The sequence below is a fragment of the Mandrillus leucophaeus genome, unplaced genomic scaffold (assembly GCF_000951045.1).
Source record: "Mandrillus leucophaeus isolate KB7577 unplaced genomic scaffold, Mleu.le_1.0 Scaffold833, whole genome shotgun sequence".
Classification (NCBI taxonomy): Eukaryota; Metazoa; Chordata; class Mammalia; order Primates; family Cercopithecidae; genus Mandrillus; species Mandrillus leucophaeus.
In genome coordinates, this window is record NW_012109064.1 from 57,128 (window position 1) to 75,969 (window position 18,842).

At 42.2% G+C, this 18,842-nt stretch overlaps 1 protein-coding gene across 2 annotated transcripts in view; it reads right to left on the reverse strand.

The window, feature by feature from the left end:
* The window catches only part of OSTF1 (osteoclast stimulating factor 1), a 67,408-nt gene that overhangs the window by 47,763 nt on the left and 803 nt on the right, over positions 1–18,842 (reverse strand). The gene's annotated exons all lie outside the window — the stretch shown is intronic.

Consider the following 18,842-nt stretch of genomic DNA (forward strand, 5'->3'; position numbering starts at 1 on the left):
TTTTTTGAGAGACAGGGTCTCACTCTGTCACCCGGGTTGGAGTGCAGTGGTGAAATCATAGCTCACTGCAGCTTCGACCTCTTAGGCGCAAGAGATCCTCCTGCCTCAGCCTCCTAAGTAGCTGGGATTACAGGTATGCACCACCACACCCAGCTAATTTTTTGTAGACACGGGAGTCATGTTGCCCAAGCTGATCTCAAACTCATGGCTTCAAGTAATCTTTCCATCTTGGTCTCCCAAAGTGTAGGGATTACAGGTATGAACCACCAGGCCCAACCTTCAAAGTCAATATTAAGGTAACAGTAAATCCACGTCATGCTTTGTTTGCATTACTGATGCTGCTAAAGTGATTAGGCAAGAGTGGCACCTATGCAATCTATAATCCTTGCTCAGGCAGAAGTCTTGGTGTGCCAAATAAAGTAGGCATTCCACCACTGGGCCAGTTATCCAAAGCTTAATGGTAGATTTTGGAAGAAATCTGAGTCTAAAGTGAACTTCCGTGTTCCCCTCTGGTCATGTGTGTGTGTGTATTTTTATGTTCTGGGTTATCAAGAAAAATACATCTTACTGAAGTTCAAGGTCAAAAAATGTTTGGGAGCCATTGCTCTGGACTATCTGATGAAATTAGGAATTGTTACAGGACTCTATAAAGAATATTTTCCTACTTTGTGGATTTCAGTAAATATATAAAAAACAATATTCTCTCGCTTCCCCCAAAAGCAGATAATTATAAGCAATCTTAGAGCTCTCAAAACGAAAGAAGAGGAAGAGAATTATTTGATCAAGAGAGAATCATGGAAAATAATACTTTACTATATACATATATCTTTCTCACATCTGTTTAAGAACATGCAGGGAGCATTAATCTTCTTAATTTATGAAAATTAAGTGGGTATGAAAAAACAGTGTCATCATCTCTGGCTATTCTCAGGGTAAGAAAAAGTATTAACTATTTCTGTGAGGCATATTTGAATTATTCTATTAAACATGCATGATGAAACAGGATGTTTTCTGTTGAAAAACAAAACAGGAGGAGTCTGTGGGATGGTATCCAAGAGTTAAGGCCATCGTTTTCGATTCTTGGGGTGATAGAAAACAGCTGTACTCTGTTGGGCTAACATAGGCTCCCCCTCAACCTCCGGCTTTGTGGATTCCAACACCCATAAATGAGGTAGGTGATTAGCTCAGAATAGGCCTCCTGAACCACATCTCTATTGGCGTCATTCCACAAAAGTCCACTGCTTTTTGTTTCTTTTCTTTTTTTTTTTTTTTTTTTTTGAGATGGAATTTCACTCTTGTTGCTCAGGCTGGAGTACAATGGCCTGATCTCTTGGCTCACTGCAACCTTCACCTCCCAGGTTCGGGCAATTCTCCTGCCTCAGCCTCCCGAGTAGCTGGGATTACAGGCGCCCACTACCATGCCCAGCTAATTTATGTATTTTTAGTAGAGATGGAGTTTCACCATGTTGGCCAGGCTGGTCTTGAACTCCTGACCTAAGGTGATCTGCCCGCCTCAGCCTCTCAAAGTGCTGGGATTACAGGCATGAGCCACCAAGCCCGGCCTAAAAGCCCATTGCTCTTGAAAATAAAAAGAGAGGCTATAATCCTTGGAAAGAAAGTCATACTGTGAGCATAACAATGCCCAATAGTTTCCAATGTAACGAATAAGTTCCTTCCTGCCTACTTATACTCTTGGATTAATTAAATCAAGTTCAATTAATTCTGTTTGCACATATACCTTTACAGAAAAAACTAATAGCAACGACTCTGAACACATTTCCATCCCTCCTCTCTCTAACACCACCTCTTCCCCATCACTTCCCCTATCCAATCCAAAAAAGAAACAGAAAAAACCTAAAGAATTTGAAACATGTCTTGACTTCAGCTGCAGGAATAGCGGACTCTAAAAACAGTAGCCTGTGTGTTTTCTGGCAAGAGGGTTCTGTTTATTGACAGTGTGCCTTTCTAATCCATTTTTTTCTTTGCTTATACTTTTCAGTGCCTTTCAGCAAACTTGGTTTACTTTTACCTCTTGAGGGACCATACCCACTGGTTAATTTTATTTAGTCTCCACCATATAACATAAAAATCCCAGAGAGCAGGGTTTGAAATTTCAACTGACAAGCTCTTTGCCAACTGTCTTCACTGGGTCAAAAATAGAGAAAGAAAGCAAGGTCCCTAAAAACCCTTCATCTCAGGACAAACGGCTTCCAATGTCAGTTTGGGGAGACCTTGGGAAAACTGGAAGAAAATGATCTCTGTCCTTGGAATTAAAAAAAAAAAAAAAGGTTACCCTGGTCATGCCACCTCCGCAAAAGGCAAGGTCAGTCCAAAGGCTCGTCCATGAAGGCAATGCTTGTTTTTGTATGACGTTTAAGCTAAGAATGGTTTTACATGTTTAAACAGATGAGAGAAAAATGAAAAGTAGTATTTCAAGATACATGAAAATGATCTGAAATTCAAATGCAGTGTCCATGAATAAAGTTTTATCGGAGCACAGCATTCATTTGTCTTTTGTCTGTGGCTGCTTTCACATGATACCATGGCAGAGCTGAGTAGCTGAAAGAGCCATATGTGGCCTACGAAGCCTAAAATATTAACTATTCAGCCCTTTATTGATGATGTTTGCAGACCTCTACCTTGTAGTCCTCTTTCTCTGCAAGTAACAAGTCAGACAAACAGAGCACTGGGCCACCACGTGAAGATCTGTAGCTCCTAACCTGCTTCTCCCCAACCCCAAACTAACCTGGGTCACGACTTCCTCCCATATGAAATGACTGGTTGGGCAAATGATTACATATATGCAAGATCAAAGACAGAAAATGCCCTAACATCAAAATCTTTAATCCAAAACTAAATTATCCCTCTACACTCATGTTTATGGGACACTTACCATGGGCCAGACATCATGCAAAGTACTAATTCACAGCAATTTATTTAATCCTCAAAACAATCTTGTGATGTAAATGTTTTATTAACCCTATTTTACAGCTGGGGAAACTGAGGTTAGAGAGGGTAAGTAACTAGTCCAGGTCCATACAATTAGGGAGTGGCAGCGAAGAGCCTTAAACTCAGGCCCCTCTGGCTCCAGAACCCATGCTCTGAATACCGGGCTCTTAATTCTGGCACCCAGGGACTGAAAGACACTAAACAAATACCACGTGTGAAGTACTGAGTGCAGCTCCTGATGTGTTGTACGTTCCCATAAATGTTAGCTACTATTAATTATGACATCTTGTTACACTATTCTGGGACTTATTCCCTGTGTTTCTCCTTACTGGCAAGACAGCATTACTGAAATCCTCACCCTGTATACTAGAAAATGTATCACATATGATATCCCAGCAAGAGATATGCTAATGCCTTTTTTGTTTGTTTATTTTTAATTTTAGAGACAGGGTCTCACTCTGTCACCCAGGCTGGAGTACAGTGGCTCTGTCATAGCTCTCTATAATCTCAAACTCCTGGACTCAAGTGACCCTCCTGTCTCAGCTTCCCAAAGTGCTGGGATGACAACCACCGTGCCCAGCTAACTTTTCAAAAACATTTTTTGTAGAGACAGGGTCTTGCTGTTACCCAGGCTGGTCTTGAACTCCTAGCTTCAAGCAATCCTCTTGCCTTGTCCTTCCAAAGCACTGGGATTATAGGTGTGAGCCCCTGCACTTGGCCATAATGCTTTTTTTTTGTTTGTTTTAGACAGGGTCTCACTTAAGTCGCCCTGGCTGGAGTGCAACGCCATCATCACAGTTCACTGCAGCCTTCACTTCCCCGGCTCAGGCAATCATCCCACCTCAGTCTCCCAAGTAGCTGAGACCACGACTACAGGCTTGTGCCACCACACTGGGGCTGGGCTACCTTTTTTTTTTTTTTTGTATTTTTAGTACAGACGGGATTTCACCATGTTGCACAGGCTACCCTTGACCTCCTGAGTTCAAGTGATCTACCCGCGTTGGCCTCCCTAAATGTGGGATTACAGCCTTGAGCCACAACGCCCAGCCCGTAATGCTTGTTTTAAGCAAACACAGCACACACCTGTAATCTCAGCATTTTGGAAAGCTGAGGCGGGAGGAATGCTTGAGCCCAATAGTTTGAGACCAGCCCAGGCAACACAGCAAGACCTTGTCTACAAATAATTAAACAAAAAAAAAAAACTAGCTGGGTGTGATGGTGTAGGTCTGTGGGTCCTAGCTACTTGGGAAGCTGACATGACAGAATCTCTTGAGCCCAGGCAGCCGAAGCTGCAGTGAGTTGAGGCTGTGCTACTGCACTCCAGCCTGGCACTCCAGCACTCCAGCACTCTAGCAACAGAGAATTACCATAATTTAAAATAAGAGTTTATTGTGTCCCTTAAAATTTAGCTTTTGGGGTATATACTTATCTTTTGATGTTATGTAAAAAAAAAAAAAAAGGCTGGTGGTAATATTATACATGCAATCAGCTATGTAAAACAAAAATCTGCACAGAAGAAAAACTGGAAAGAAACAGTATCAAAATGCCAACCGTTAGCTCTGAGTGGTAGAACTATGAGTCATATTTATTTTCTTCTTTATTTTCTAAATTGTCTACAATGAATAGGTATCCCATACACAATCAGGAAAATGTGTTCTCTTTTAATGCCCTTTTGAAGAATAACTTACAAGGACCTGAATTTTATATATATTTATCATTTATTTGTGACAGAGTCTTGCTCTGTCGCCCAGGCTATAGTACAGTGACGCAGTCATAGCTCGCTGTAATCTTGACCTCCTAAACCTCCTGCCCCAAACTCCTGGGTAGCTGGGACCACAGGCACGTGCCACCACACCCAGCTAATTTTTCTTTCTATTTTTTTGTAGGGATAGAGTATCACTATGTTGCATGGGCTGGTCTTAAATGCCTGGCCTCAAGCAATCAACCCACCTGGGCCTCCCAAAGTGCTGGTATTATAAGTGTGAGCTTATAATCTGGCCTACTTGTATTTGATTTATCGGCAATGTATTTACTAATATGAGTCCTTCTTTATTCTCTTTCTCTTCCTGACTTCACCACAAAAAAAAAAAAAAATTGCCATGCCTAGTACACCCACAAAACTGAGAACACAGGGAGACTTAAACGAACACAGTGAGGAGACCTTCATGATCAGCGCAGGCTATTGTGGGAGGTGGCATCTACTTTAATTTTGGAGATAACAGTAGTTATCCACTGTGATGCCACAGGACTAGAAAAAAATTTAAAAAACAAACAAACAGTAGTTACCCACACAAAAGGGGGCAGGGTCAGGCAGCCCCAGAATAAAGAGCAGGGTCTGGGGTTCGGGAAGCAGGGTCTAAGAATGTCCAGTCAATCAACATGCCTGAATCCTGGGATAAAAGATGGCAAGAGATTAAACTGGGGCGTGAGCGGATGCTAGAGGTTTTGAAACTTTTTTGAGATCCACAGGAAGAAACATATTTCGTATCAGGACACGCACACTCATGAAATGTAAAAAAGGTCTTACAAAAATTTCTTATCCTTATTTTGAGTGATTCACTCTGATATTTTTTGTTCGTATTCTATTTTCTTTTCTTCAAGACGCTAGTCATGACTAATTATACTGACTTGACTACCTACCAAGTCACCACTCACAGTGTGAAAAAACACCAGGCCAGAGCATGTGTGCATCCACTGTTTAGAGATGAAATTACAAAAATGCCCTCACTGGCTGGATGTGGTAGCTCACACTTGTAATCCCAGCACTTTGGGAGGCCAAGGTGGGAGGATCACTTGAGGCCAGGAGTTCAGGGTCAGCCTGGGCAACAGAGTGAGACCCCATCTCTACAAAAAACAAAAATAAAAAATTGGCTGGGGCAGTAACGTGCGCCTATAGTAATGTGCGCTACTATATGGGAAGCTGAGGCTGGAGGACAGCTTGAGCCCAGGAGGCTACAGTGAGCTATAATTGTGCCAGTGCCCTTCCAGCCTAGGTGACAGGGCAAGACGCCACCTCTAAAGAAAATAATAACTTAAAAAATTTTTTTAATGGCCTTAGTCTTGGCCATCTATGAAGATACACGGTAGCAAGACAACATGATGATATAAATGTGCCCTTTATTTATAGCACAACCTCTTTCAAACCTGATATAGAGACCAGGATATACACAGTATCTAAGAAGACATAATGGGAATCACTAGGGACAGAACTGAACTTCAGCTAAGAGTTCAATCAAAGCTGACCCAACAGATACACAGGGGCCAAGTCTGTAACTATTTCTAGCTAATATTAGAACTCTGGTAAAATAATACAAACTTTGGACATATGAGAAAGATTATAAAACACAAGAGGAAAAAGTAAAGCAAAGGATTATCAATATCTTTGAAAACAGAGCCCCTCTTTGTTCAGAAAACAGAAGGATTCAAATGTTCTTATGTAGCACATATGAGAACCTCCACAAAAGTCCATGTCTCAAATTCTAACAGACCCAAAAAGAGGAAGACGAGTTCAGAAAGGCCATCTATGAGAAACTAACAAGCTGTCCAAAGCATCTGTTTCTTCCAAGATCATCTACTCACTAAGACAACAGCCTTTAAACTGAAAATTGTTTCCCTAATCGCATCCTCTCTCAAGTCACAGCAGCGCTACTTCAAAAGGCTGGTGTTGTGTTCCTAAGGGCCACATTCCTATCATAAAAGTAGCTCACCTGGTGACCCGGAAATGTCTGACCTGACGCCCAGACCTGCCACTCCATTCCAGGGCTCCGCCTAGACAGCCCAGGTGGTGAGCTCTTTCTCCAGCTTGGCCTGGTCCTGAGAGTTGAGATTGTTTATGGGAAGGAGGGGCTCGGCAGAAGTCAGGAGGATCTGGAAAGACCGAAGGAGTCCAAGTGACTCCCAAAAAGGCCAGGGGAGAATTTTAACCCTAAGAAATGTCAAGGTATTTTCCAAGCCAGCTCAGATTAGGGGTGGAGGAAGGGAAGCACAAGAGAATGGAGTCCTTTAGGATTTCCCCAGAGAATGGGAAGGCCAGGAAGTGAAAAGCTGTGGTTTCTGGGGCTGTAATTAAAATAGGGTAAATTACAGGACCATTCTTGCAGAAATCCCCCTTTGTTCAGGAAGGTGGGGGAGAGTTGTGACAATACTTCTATGGTCGTATTCTTACCTTCAGCCAGGCCAAGGCCCCGGGTCACACCTACCCCTGAGGCTGCAGCTGCTCAGAGACTTTTTTTTTTTTTTTTTTTTTTAAGACGAGTCTCCCTCTGTTGCCCAGACTGGAGTACAGTGGCCTGATAACAGCTCACTGCAACCTCCGCCTCCCAGGTTCAAGAGATTCTCCTCCCTTAGCCTCCCGAGTAGCTGGGATTACAGACATGCGCCACCACGGCCCGGCTAATTTTTGTATTTTTAGTAGAGACGGGGTTTCACCATGTTGGCCAGGCTGGTCTCAAACTCCTGACCTCAAGTGATCCATCTGCCTCGGCCCGGCTAATTTTTGTATTTTTAGTAGAGACGGGGTTTCACCATGTTGGCCAGGCTGGTCTCAAACTCCTAACCTCAAGTGATCCATCTGCCTCGGCCTCCCAAACTGTTGGGATTACAGGTGTGAGCCACCGTGCCTGGCCTCAGAGACTTTTAAAAAAAAAAAAAAAACTCTTTTTCACTGATGGATGCCCAGAAGATCATTTTATCTTTTTATGAACATGGGCACATGGACAAGAAGGGAGGAAATGGAGACAATGGAATTTTTTCTTAAACTTCTAGGAATGCCCTGGTTCCCTCCCAAGCCCTTGAGCCTGCAGAACTATTTGCTGTTGGAGATGTGGATGGCGTGGCAGTGAGAATAGCCTCTGCTCACGGAGACAGAAGAAGGAAAAATCCGTGCTCTCTAGGGCAGCGGCTTGACACCAATATGCAGTGGTCATTTAAATTGTAGGCTTTCAGAATAATCACTAGGAATTTGCTCTCCTTCTATACCTACTGTCTACATGCAGAAGTACTCTGCTAGCTCTTGCTCTCTGTCCTAACAAATTGTAGTTCTTTACCTTTGGTTTTAAGATACTTAGTGGAAAACTAACACTTGAGCACTGTAATAATTTTCCACTATGAATAGAATGATTTTTGTTTGAATTCTAAAGCCATAGCAACAAAATTTATTCCCACAAGTATAATTCTATGTCCTTAAAATTGCCATTTTGGCCGGATGTAGTGGGTAATCCCAACGCTTTTTTTTTTTTTTTTGGAAACAGAGTCTCACACTATTGCCCAGGCTGGAGTGCAGTGGCATGATCTCGGCCCACTACAACCTCTGCCTCCTGGGTTCAAGCGATTCTCCTGCCTCAACCTCCCGAGTAGTTGGGATTACAGGTACCCACCACTATGCCCAACTAATTTTTTGTATTTTTAGTAGAGACAGGGTTCCATTATGTTGGCCAGACTGGTCTCTAACTCCTGACCTAAGGTGATCCACCTGCCTCAGCCTCCCAAAGTGCTGGGATTACAGGCGTGAGCCACTGCACCCAGCCTAATTCCAACACCTTGGGAGGCCCAAGTGGGAAGATTGTTTGAGCCCAGGAGGTCCCACTATGGAGACCCCATCAGACCAGCCTGGGCAACACTGTGGGACCCCATCTGTACAAAAAATTAATAGCTGGGCTTGGCAGCACATGCCTGTAGTCCCAGCTACTCAGGAAGCTGAGGCAGGAGGGTCACTTGAGTCCAGGAGGTTGAGACTGCAGTGAGCCATGCACTCCAGCCTGGGTGACAGAACAATACCTTAACAACAACAACAAAAAAAGCAAAAACAAACAAAAAAAAGCCATTTATCAGACTCTCTTTAAATATATAAATGTTATTTTCTTTACCCCTGTAATCCCAGAATTTTGGGAGGCCGAGGTGGGTGGATCACCTAAGATCAGGAGTTCGAGACCAGCCTGGCCAACATGATGAAACCCCCGTTTCTAATATAAACACAAAAAATTAGCTGGGCATAGTGGCACGTGCTTGTAATCCCAGCTACTTGGGAGGCTGAGGCAGGAGAATCGCTTGAACTCAGGAGGCGGAGGTTGCAGTGAGCCGAGATCATGCCATCGCACTCCAGCTTGGGCAACGAGAGCGAAACTCTGTCTCACAAATAAATAAGTAAATAAAAAAGAAAAAAAGAGGCTTTTGGTTTCTGCCAGTATAACTGGCAGAGTAATGGGTAGGCAGAGAATCATTCTCTTAGTAGATTAGTCCTCCCTCTTCTCGAGATAAGCACTGAAAACCCTCCTCTCTAGAATCAAATACAGTGATTTCTGTAAAAAAAAAAAAAAGGACTGAATTTAAATCTATGGCTTAAAACCATCACCTCCAAAAGAGATGGGAAAAAATAAGATGAGAAGAGACAAGAGGATCCTGAATGATATTTTGCACGGAGAATTTCTAAAATCTAGTAGAATACCTAGTATTCTCACATCTTGGGCCTACAGAGTTGATGATGTTGAGTTATAACCAACTTTACATCTTCCGAACATGAAAGTCTTCAGTATCTAGATGGCCGTTCATGAACAAACACATTTTGCAAGGGTCTCACTGGAATCTGTGCATATAAAGCCCCAAACATATTCCTGCAGGGATACCCCAGTATTCTCTTTGTCTAGACAGTTACAAGAAAAGAAAAAGATTAAAACTGCCCTATGTAGCAAAAGCCTAAGTGAAATCAGATCAGACCTAATTATTAATACGTTACACCCCCTTCCTAACCCTCATCCTGTCCTTTCCTGTCTCTTTGTTGTTTCTCACGGAAATCTGGACTTATGAAAAGCCCTTGCTTGGTGTGTTTAATTCCTCCATGTTTCTATCCACATGCTGCTGAGCACTGAGTAGCTGGGAGTTGGGATGGGGATCACTGAAAACGGCCCAGGAGTCTAGGAGAAGGAGAACGAGATGAAATTAGTCAGAAATGTGAGAAATTATTGAGAGGCCAGTATGAGGCCATGAAGATGATTTCAAATCAGATTTAGCATGAGGTGAAGAAACTAGCCTGGGCAACATGGTAAAACCCTGTCTCTACAAAAAATACAAAAATTAGCCAGGCATGGTGATGCATACTGGCAGTCCTAACCCCTGGGAAGGCTGAGGTGGGAGGATCGCTTGAGCTCAGGAAGCAGAGGTTGCAGTAAGCCCAAGATCATCACACCACACTCAAGCTTGGGCAACAGAGCCAGACCCTTGCCTCAAAGAGAAAAAAAGCAAAAAGAAAAAGAAACTGAGGCATAGAGTGGTTTAGTGACTTATAAAGGTCACCTAGAAAGTTAACTATAAAGTTGGCGCTAATGGAGCTGTTGCTTTAAAAAAAAAAAGGGGGGGAAACAGCCAGAAGTTCATCCCACTCACAATAAGGCATGTCCAACGCCCATTAGCCTTTTATGTTTGGAAAACATAAAGGTGATTATAACTCAGTAACATCAACTCTGGAGACCTAAATATGTCCGGGGCTTTATATGCACAGAGTCCAATGAGATCCTCAAAAAATGTGGTTGTTCATGAACAGCCATCAAGACACTGAAGACTTGATGTTTGGAAAATGTAAAGTTGATTACAACTCAGTTTATCATGGTCCGAACTAGTTTTTCAGGTTAAATCTGGATGAGGGGAGGGGTCCATTCCATTGGTTAGGGAGCTTAAGAGTTTTATTTGGGGTTTACACTTCAGAGCCCCAATATTTAGATACAGAATAGGTTTTCAAGAGTACAAAGGCCTCAGGCAGGGACCAGAAGCCCTGTCAGATGGGAAGGGTTCCCTGAAAGTGGAAGCAGGCAGTCACCATAGCAGTGACTCCTACCTCACATTTCAGCTTCAGATAGGCCCGGGTTCTAGTGAGCAGGTGCTCGGATGACCTGAATGCAGAGATCAAAGAGAATGATTTATTCCCCCAAAGAAAAATATGGTCAACAACAATTTTAAGCTTGGCACACCATCAGAATATTAACTTTGGCAGGGATGGTTTCTATTGCAATGTTTCATGGACACTTCCCTTGCCTGAAAAACCAGTAGGAATACCTTCAGATGAAGTTGTCCCAGGGCTAGCTACAGATAAATCTGAGCACTGACTCATCAAAATAATAAGCCCAAGAAAGCAGTGAAATAATACATGCTAGCCAGAAAGTCCTGTGAACCTGGGTAGTCAACATTTCAGACATAAGCATAAGAGTTTGGTTTTCAAATAAGGAAGAATGAGACTCCCAGATCCTCCAAATCTTCTGGAGTCTGAGATACCTTCCAACCATGTCTAAAACCTAGAGGGGCTTCTTTCAGCCAACCCCCTCTAACCCACACTCAGCGAGCTAAAGTTTGGAAGCATCTTCTCCCCAAATATGGATGTGGTCAGGAAGTTCCTAGAAGACACACAGACATTCCAAGATAACCTCCAGGTTCAAGTCATTTCTTGGTCTCATGGGAGTGAGTCCTGGCTGGGAAGCCGGGAATCCTAAAATAGAATCCATGAGTTTCTCAGAACCAAGCAAAATTCCTGAAGTGTAGGGATGCCAGACAGACCCTTGTAAGGGGCCTGAGACAGTCCCTCTAGTGTGAGTATAAACTGAGTTGGTTAGAGGATCTCCCTTAATTTGAATTCAAATTGCCCTCAGGCTCCCTGGAAATTGGGAGTACCCAGCAGAAAAGATCCACATTAGATGCATTCTTGGGTCCCAAGAATATAAAACCAAAATAGCTTATCCAATTATAAGGGATGCTAAAGAGTTTTAAAATTTCATGCCAATCAAAATGCACAAATATAAAACTATCCCCCAACTCTTATCCCAAATGTAAGCTGAGAAATTTGCCTTGTGGCTGTCTAAAAATCCTACAGATGCACAGACATAAAGTGGTAAATAACTGAATAAAAAGGAGGGGGGAGGCCACAGCAGTCACACCAGTAACTTGTTTAACTGATTTGCAGCTGCTAAATCTCTTTAACCCATTGCCCTAAACTAAACACCTACTGCACCAACTGTTAACACTCTGAGAAACAGATAAGTAATCTGTGAAGAGAGCTGATGTGTGCATTTAAATTCCTGCTTTTTGTGTGGAGCAATACCATTTTTCACAAACTGTTACACGGGGTATAAACAGCCTTCTCTTTATTCAGAGAAAATTATGTGGTTCACAGTTCTCCGTGCACATAACAAATTTCCTTGACTTCTCTGAGAGAAGCTTTGCCCTTATTTAGTTAGACGAATGTGGATAGGAGGATGCATTCTTTCCTTTCCGCCTGAATCAAATGACTTTTCCCCTTTTGCTGCCCAGCAAACTCTTATTCAGCATTCAGAACTCTGCTTGGATTACTCCTCTTCCGTGACATCTTCTCAGCTTCCTCAAGCTCCTTGCCCTGTGCTTCCCAGCCCTCTGATCACACGTTGATAACATCTCCTATCACAAGCACTGCGATCTTTCTGTTTAAGACATGCTCATACATTATTGGGAGGGAAGTAAACTGGTACGACCTCTTTGAAAAGCGATTTGGAAATTTCTATGAAAACAGCAGTGCGCGTACCCTCTGAAACAACAAATCCCACTGCCAGGACTTTAACCTGTGGATTTACACATGTAAGCAACAACAATACTGTTGGGAGACTATTTGTGATAACAAAAGATTGAAAACAACCAGAAGTACATTAGTTAGGGTCTGGTTCAATGAGCTCAGCAGAATACCATGTAGTTATTTAAAAGAACCAGGAAGTTCTCCTGGTTCTAATATTTGTATTGTTTGTTTGAGACAGGGTCTCGCTCTGTCACCCAGGTTGGAGTGCAGTGGCATGATCTTGGCTTGCCATAACCTTGACCTCCCAGGCTCAAGTGATCCTCCCACCTCAGCCTCCTGAGTAGCTGGGACTACAAACACGCACCACCAAGCCCGGCTAATTTTTTTCATATTTGTTGTAGAGACAAGGTTTCACCATGTTGCCCAGGCTGGTCTCAAACTACCAGGCTCAAGTAATCTGCCTGCCTGAGCCTCCCAAAGTGCCAGGATTACAGGTGTGAACCACTGTGCCCGGCCTGTAAATTTTTTTGAAACTCCTTTAATTTGATAGAGAATCTTGACAGCTCGCTCACATCAGCCCACTGAAAGGTGCCTCTGTATTTTTTTTTTTAAATGTAGTTTGTCTTCCCCTGTCCATTAAGCAAGTGAGGACAACTTTGGCAATGGCTTCTGTTGTGCCTTGAGGTATAAGGTGTGTATTAGAAAATCTCACTGCACCAGTCATGTAAGTCAGACTGTGGGAATGCTGAAACACCAAGGGAGGGAACCCCAGTATTTCCAGAAGGGAGGAGTGCTGATCAGAGGCACACAACCTCCAGCCTTTGCTCCTTTGTGGTAAAGCTACAAGGAAAGCCCAATCACAGTCTCTGAGTCCACCCCCCACCTTCTTTCAGACAAAAACAAACAAAAAAAACACCTTTTTTTTTATATCAAAGCATTTTACGTATCTGTCATTCATAAATGATTTAGTCGCTGTGCAGTTACAAAGAAATAAAAGACTGTTCCACTCTCAAAAAGTATATAGTTTAATGGTCTAATACGGATCCACTGAAAGAGGGCAGATACACAAACCAAATACCAATAACACAACTGCATAAGCTGATAAAATGACTGTCCAACCAAAGCAGGTCCAACCCAATAACATCTCTGGCAGGTTTCTCTGCTCACATGCATGGACCCAATTAAAGCTTGCGTTCCACTTCCAGGTCACACCAACCACTCACTAGCTTTGAGATCTTAGGTAGTTTACTTGACCTCATTAAGTACTGCTTCTTCCATAAAACAGGGAGATGAGGACCCACCCACCTGACAGGAAAGTCAGAATAATTAAAGGAGACAGAGCATACACAGTGCTGGGTGCAGTCCCCGACATATAGGGCCAAATTTACATTAACCATTCCCATCATCATCATCATCATCATTCTGAAATTTTCAAGATGTTTCCCAGGCTTTATTCTGCCATCAGGTATAAAAAGTATCAAGTCTATAAAAGAAGACTATTCACATGCATATTTCACCTCACTTTTGATTAATTCCTTTGTTGGGGTAAAACAATACACAAAAATTGAGTTCATTTTAGATAAAAACCTTTTTCTCTCAAAACTGTTATTTAAGCAGCATGTGTGTGATGTCTTTTAAGTTTTATGACTTTTTACTCTGAATAACAAAAGAATCTGAAACACTGACATTTGCTTCTTCAAAGTTCCATGAATTTATTTTCACAAGGCACATGAAATATTTATGCTGCTTCACTTTCACCACCAAAATCAATAAGCCATTTGGGAAAAAATGGCCAAGGTCAGACATCAGGTTTCCAACTACAATAGAGGGCTACCAGACCTGCTTAGAATGAGATAATTTTACGGCCCAAATCTCATTCAGTATTCTTTGGCCCATCCTTACTCTCAGAATAAAATATTTTTTTTAAAGATTTCATGAGAACAAAAGTTCTGTTTTCTACACTTCTACACTCTAACAAGCCAGACAGATTCACGCTAATTGAACTGCAAGGCTTCTGAGAGCGGCTGAAAACAACATAAATGCTGTATGTGTAAAACTAAGAGGTCGCACTCATTCAGAAAAAGGAAAGGAGGGTCCCAGCCAGGTTTGGTGGTAAGCACGGATAATTCCAGATACTCTGGAAGCTCAGGCAGGAAGACTGCTTGAGCACAGGAGATCAAGATCAGCCGGGCAACACAGCAAAATCCCACCTCCAAAAGAAAAGAAAAGAAAAAAGAAAAGAAAAGAAAAGAAAAGAAAAGAAAAGAAAAGAAAAGAAAAGAAAAGGGAAAAGAAAAGGAAGGAAAGAACCATAGAGAATGAGCTAAAGACCACGAAATTGAAACACATCTTAGCAGAGTACCATGGTGACACAGATAACAGTTAAGAGAGAAAGTTTCAATGACAGACCTTGTGTGGCCAAAAGTGATTCTACAGAAACAAAATCAGTAACCAAGGAAAGATCAAGATGCGACAGAACTGATTTTTCAAGCAGAATGCGGGCAAAACCATACAGCCTTTTGGAAACATATACCAACCAACAGCAAGACATTTCAAATGGAAGCTGAGACACTGTTCTAAGGATAATTGTTTTTATTTTTTTTGAAATGAAATGGATGTGAAGAAGAAAGAAACCTGAAACAATATTCAACCAAATGTAAATAATGATTATCAGTAGATGACAGGGATGATTTCTATATTTTAGTTATATATTTATTGTTTACCTTTTCCCAAATTCTCTAAAAATAAAAAAATTACTTACATTTTTAATTACAAGCTTTTTTTTTTTTTTTTGACAAAATGAATGAGATCAGCCATCCAGTTGTAGATATGGGATACTCTAGGTAATATCTATAGATACATATGTCTTCCCCATTAGACTCAGGACCCTTGTGAATGACACCTTAGGTTACTGCTCCTTAGAACCCCAGTGTCTAGCACAGGGCCTAAAATATGAGCTACATGTATTAAGAAATGTTTAGCAAATGAATTCTGGATATGGCCAAAAACCCAAGAAGGTAACCCTGATCTATCCTCCAGATGGTACAAATATGGCCAGGGTCTCCCACTGGTATCTGCCCAGGACTTCTCAGCCTCCTTCCACCAACGGTGCCCCTGTTGGGCATGTGCTGATCAGCCGGAAAGATGGCAATTAGTCTGCATTATAGCTTAATGTCCCTTGCTTTTAATATCTTCCAGCGAGTCCTTTGTCCTTACTCATCTAGCTCCTTTCCTTTTAGTATTGTCTACTGAGTTGAGCCATGCTGTTTTACCCACATCTTGCTCTGAAAGAAGCTATAAGAAACACATTTAGGATGTTCTGTCTTGTATTTCTGCTAGAGATATCCAGGCCACGGCCGGGCGCGGTGGCTCAAGCCTGTAATCCCAGCACTTTGGGAGGCCGAGACGGGCGGATCACGAGGTCAGGAGATCGAGACCATCCTGGCTAACACAATGAAACCCCGTCTCTACTAAAAATACAAAAAAATTAGCCGGGCGTGGTGGCGGCGCCTGTAGTCCCAGCTACTTGGGAGGCTGAGGCAGGAGAATGGCGGGAACCCAGGAGGCGGAGCTTGCAGTGAGCCGAGATCGCGCCACTGCACTCCAGCCTGGGCGACAGAGCGAGACTCCGCCTCAAAAAAAAAAAAAAAAAAAAAAGAGAGATATCCAGGCCACTCCAACACTTTAAGAGAACCCACAGGAAAATCTGTCTCAGATCTCAATGCCATTAAAATAACTACTTTTCAGAGCAAGTGACACATTTTAATTTTATGAGCACTGTGAATCTTGAGATTTTTCTCTCGGCTTGCAGCTGAGAGCCAAATCTACAGTGACCTTACTACACGCAAGTCTGTCTGTAAGCTAGCTTTTCCTCTTGTTTCATCTTATCATTCTTCCCTCCCTCTGAAATGACCTTGCTTTATCTTTTTTTCCTCTCTCTCAGATCATGTGTATTTTTAGAAGTCCTTTGGAAAGAGGTAGGATATAAACAAACCAAAAAATTAAACACAACCCCAAAGTCCCCAATCCCATGCTGTCTTTGGAGATTTGTATCCATGTAGCTTGCCTGCAGGACAAGAAAGTAAAGCTCCACACCACTCTCCTTGCTGTACCAGCCAGGGGGTGACCTTTATGTGCATCTGTGACAAGAAGGTCTGTAGACCAGAGGCCCCTCCCTTTCAACTTCCTGACCACCAGCTCTAAAATACACATGACCACCAATGTGAATGGAGCACTATGACTCAAGGCAGAACTGCAAATGGTTAAGAGTGCAGACTTCGGCTGGGGGCGGTAGCTCACGCCACTGTGATCCCAGCACTTTGGGAGGCCAAGGCGGGTGGGTCACAAGCTCAGGAGTTCAAGACCAGCCTGGCCAAGATGGTGAAACCCCATCTCTACTAAAAATACAAGAAAACTAGCCAGGCTTGGTGGCGGGCGCCTGTAATCCCAGCTACTTGGGAGGCTGAGGCAGAGAACTGCTTGAATCCAGGAGGCGGAGGTTGCAGTGAGTCGAGATTGTGCCATTGCACTCCAGCCTGGGCGAGAGAGGAGACTTCATCTCAGAAAAAAAAAAAAAAAAAAAAAAAAGAGTGCATACTTCAAAGCCAGACTACCTGGGTTTTAATCCTACCTGCTACATCCCCCACTCTAACTGTTGACTTTAGACAAATTAAATAACATTTCTGCGCATCTTTATTTCCCCATCTGTGCAACAGGAACAATATAATGGTACTGACCTCATAAGATTGTTGAGAACAGCAAATGCGTTAACACATGTAAAAGTGACTAGGCCATTGCCTAACACACAGTAAATGTGGGACAGTACTACAATAGGACATTTCTGTTTTTGTTTTTTGTATTCTGTTGAGACAGGGTCTTGCTATGCTGCCCAGGCTAGTCTCAAATTCCTAGCTTCAAGCACTCTTCCCACCTCAGCCTCACAAAGTGCTAGGATTACAGGCATGACCCACTGCTCCTGGTCATTGCTTTTTTTTCCACTAAGGTAGCCCACCCACATTATCAAGTCTGACTGGCAGTAATGTTTCTGACTATAAATTACTAAACTAACAAACCCATTTCTATGGTAACTTTGTGTCTGGATCTCATTTATAAATTAATGTTCATTCAAAATTCCCTGTATCCTGAATCAAGGACCAGATAAAACAAAATAAAATAAAATAAAATGCAAAATTCCCTCTAAACACCAGTCACGTTTAACCACAAGCTTTCTGATGTGAAGGAGAAAGCAGGTTCCTGGGAATGTATCCACAATTAGTAACAGGATGATCCCTCAACCCCCAAGTGTGAATGAATGCACAAGTATACACTACTGTGTGCACATACACACACCTGTCATTTTCAATACAGACATTTAATATGCCTGAAAAGATTTTTAAAAACGAAAAAAAAAAAAAAACTCATGAACTTTTTCTCAGGGCATTCTTTAAAATAATGTATTTCAATAGGCCGCAGGTGGTCAGAAAAAAATATATTGTTTAGCTATCAAAGAACAACTCTGCATTGTTAGATACTTGAGGTCCTGATTTGCACCTGGGTTTAGAAAGCTACCTCATACACATGCACTTAAAATGGAAATTTCTCATCAGATTCCACATCTAATGCAATGCAGAGCCCAACTCTAGCTGTGCCCCATCTTTACTCAGGGAAGAGCCAGTCTCAGCAACTTCCTTCACACTCAGCCCACCAAGATGTCAGTCCTCAGTGAAGGACTATTCCCCATAGGTATGTACATGATTATCAAATAAAGGGACTTCATACTCCAACTGCAGGAACGCAAAGGAAGAAAACCAGACAAGTATGAAAGCTGTAGAGTTTAGGAAAATCAAGGAAAAAATTAATCACTGAAACTCTTATCTCCTGCAACGAAAGTTACTTCAAAATTTGATGTAAATGGATTAAATTTCAGCATTTCGCTATACCGAAATTACACAAGATGGGAGTGAAAATAACCAAGAATACATCGGAGTCATTTATCTTCCATTTCCCGTATTTCCCTTAATTACCTACCCAAATGAAAGCACCTAAGAGTTGTTAAAGTATTGAAATACGTCAGTCCTTTCTAAGTACCTACCCAAATGAACGCGCGGAAGAGTAGGTTACAATATTTAATTAAAATACGTCAGTTTCTTTCATAATTCTCTTATTTCTGCATATCACAAAAAATAGTCTAAGAACAGAGCAAAAATGAACGAGGACAATCCGCCAAGAAAACTGCTTTGAGGAATGTAGTAATCTCAGTCCTCTCAGGTTTACCACGCCAACGTCTTTGGGAGAGCGAAGGCAAAGGAGATGATAAAATGACACTTCCGAATAGCAACAGCTGAGATTACTTTCGCATCCTAGATTCTTT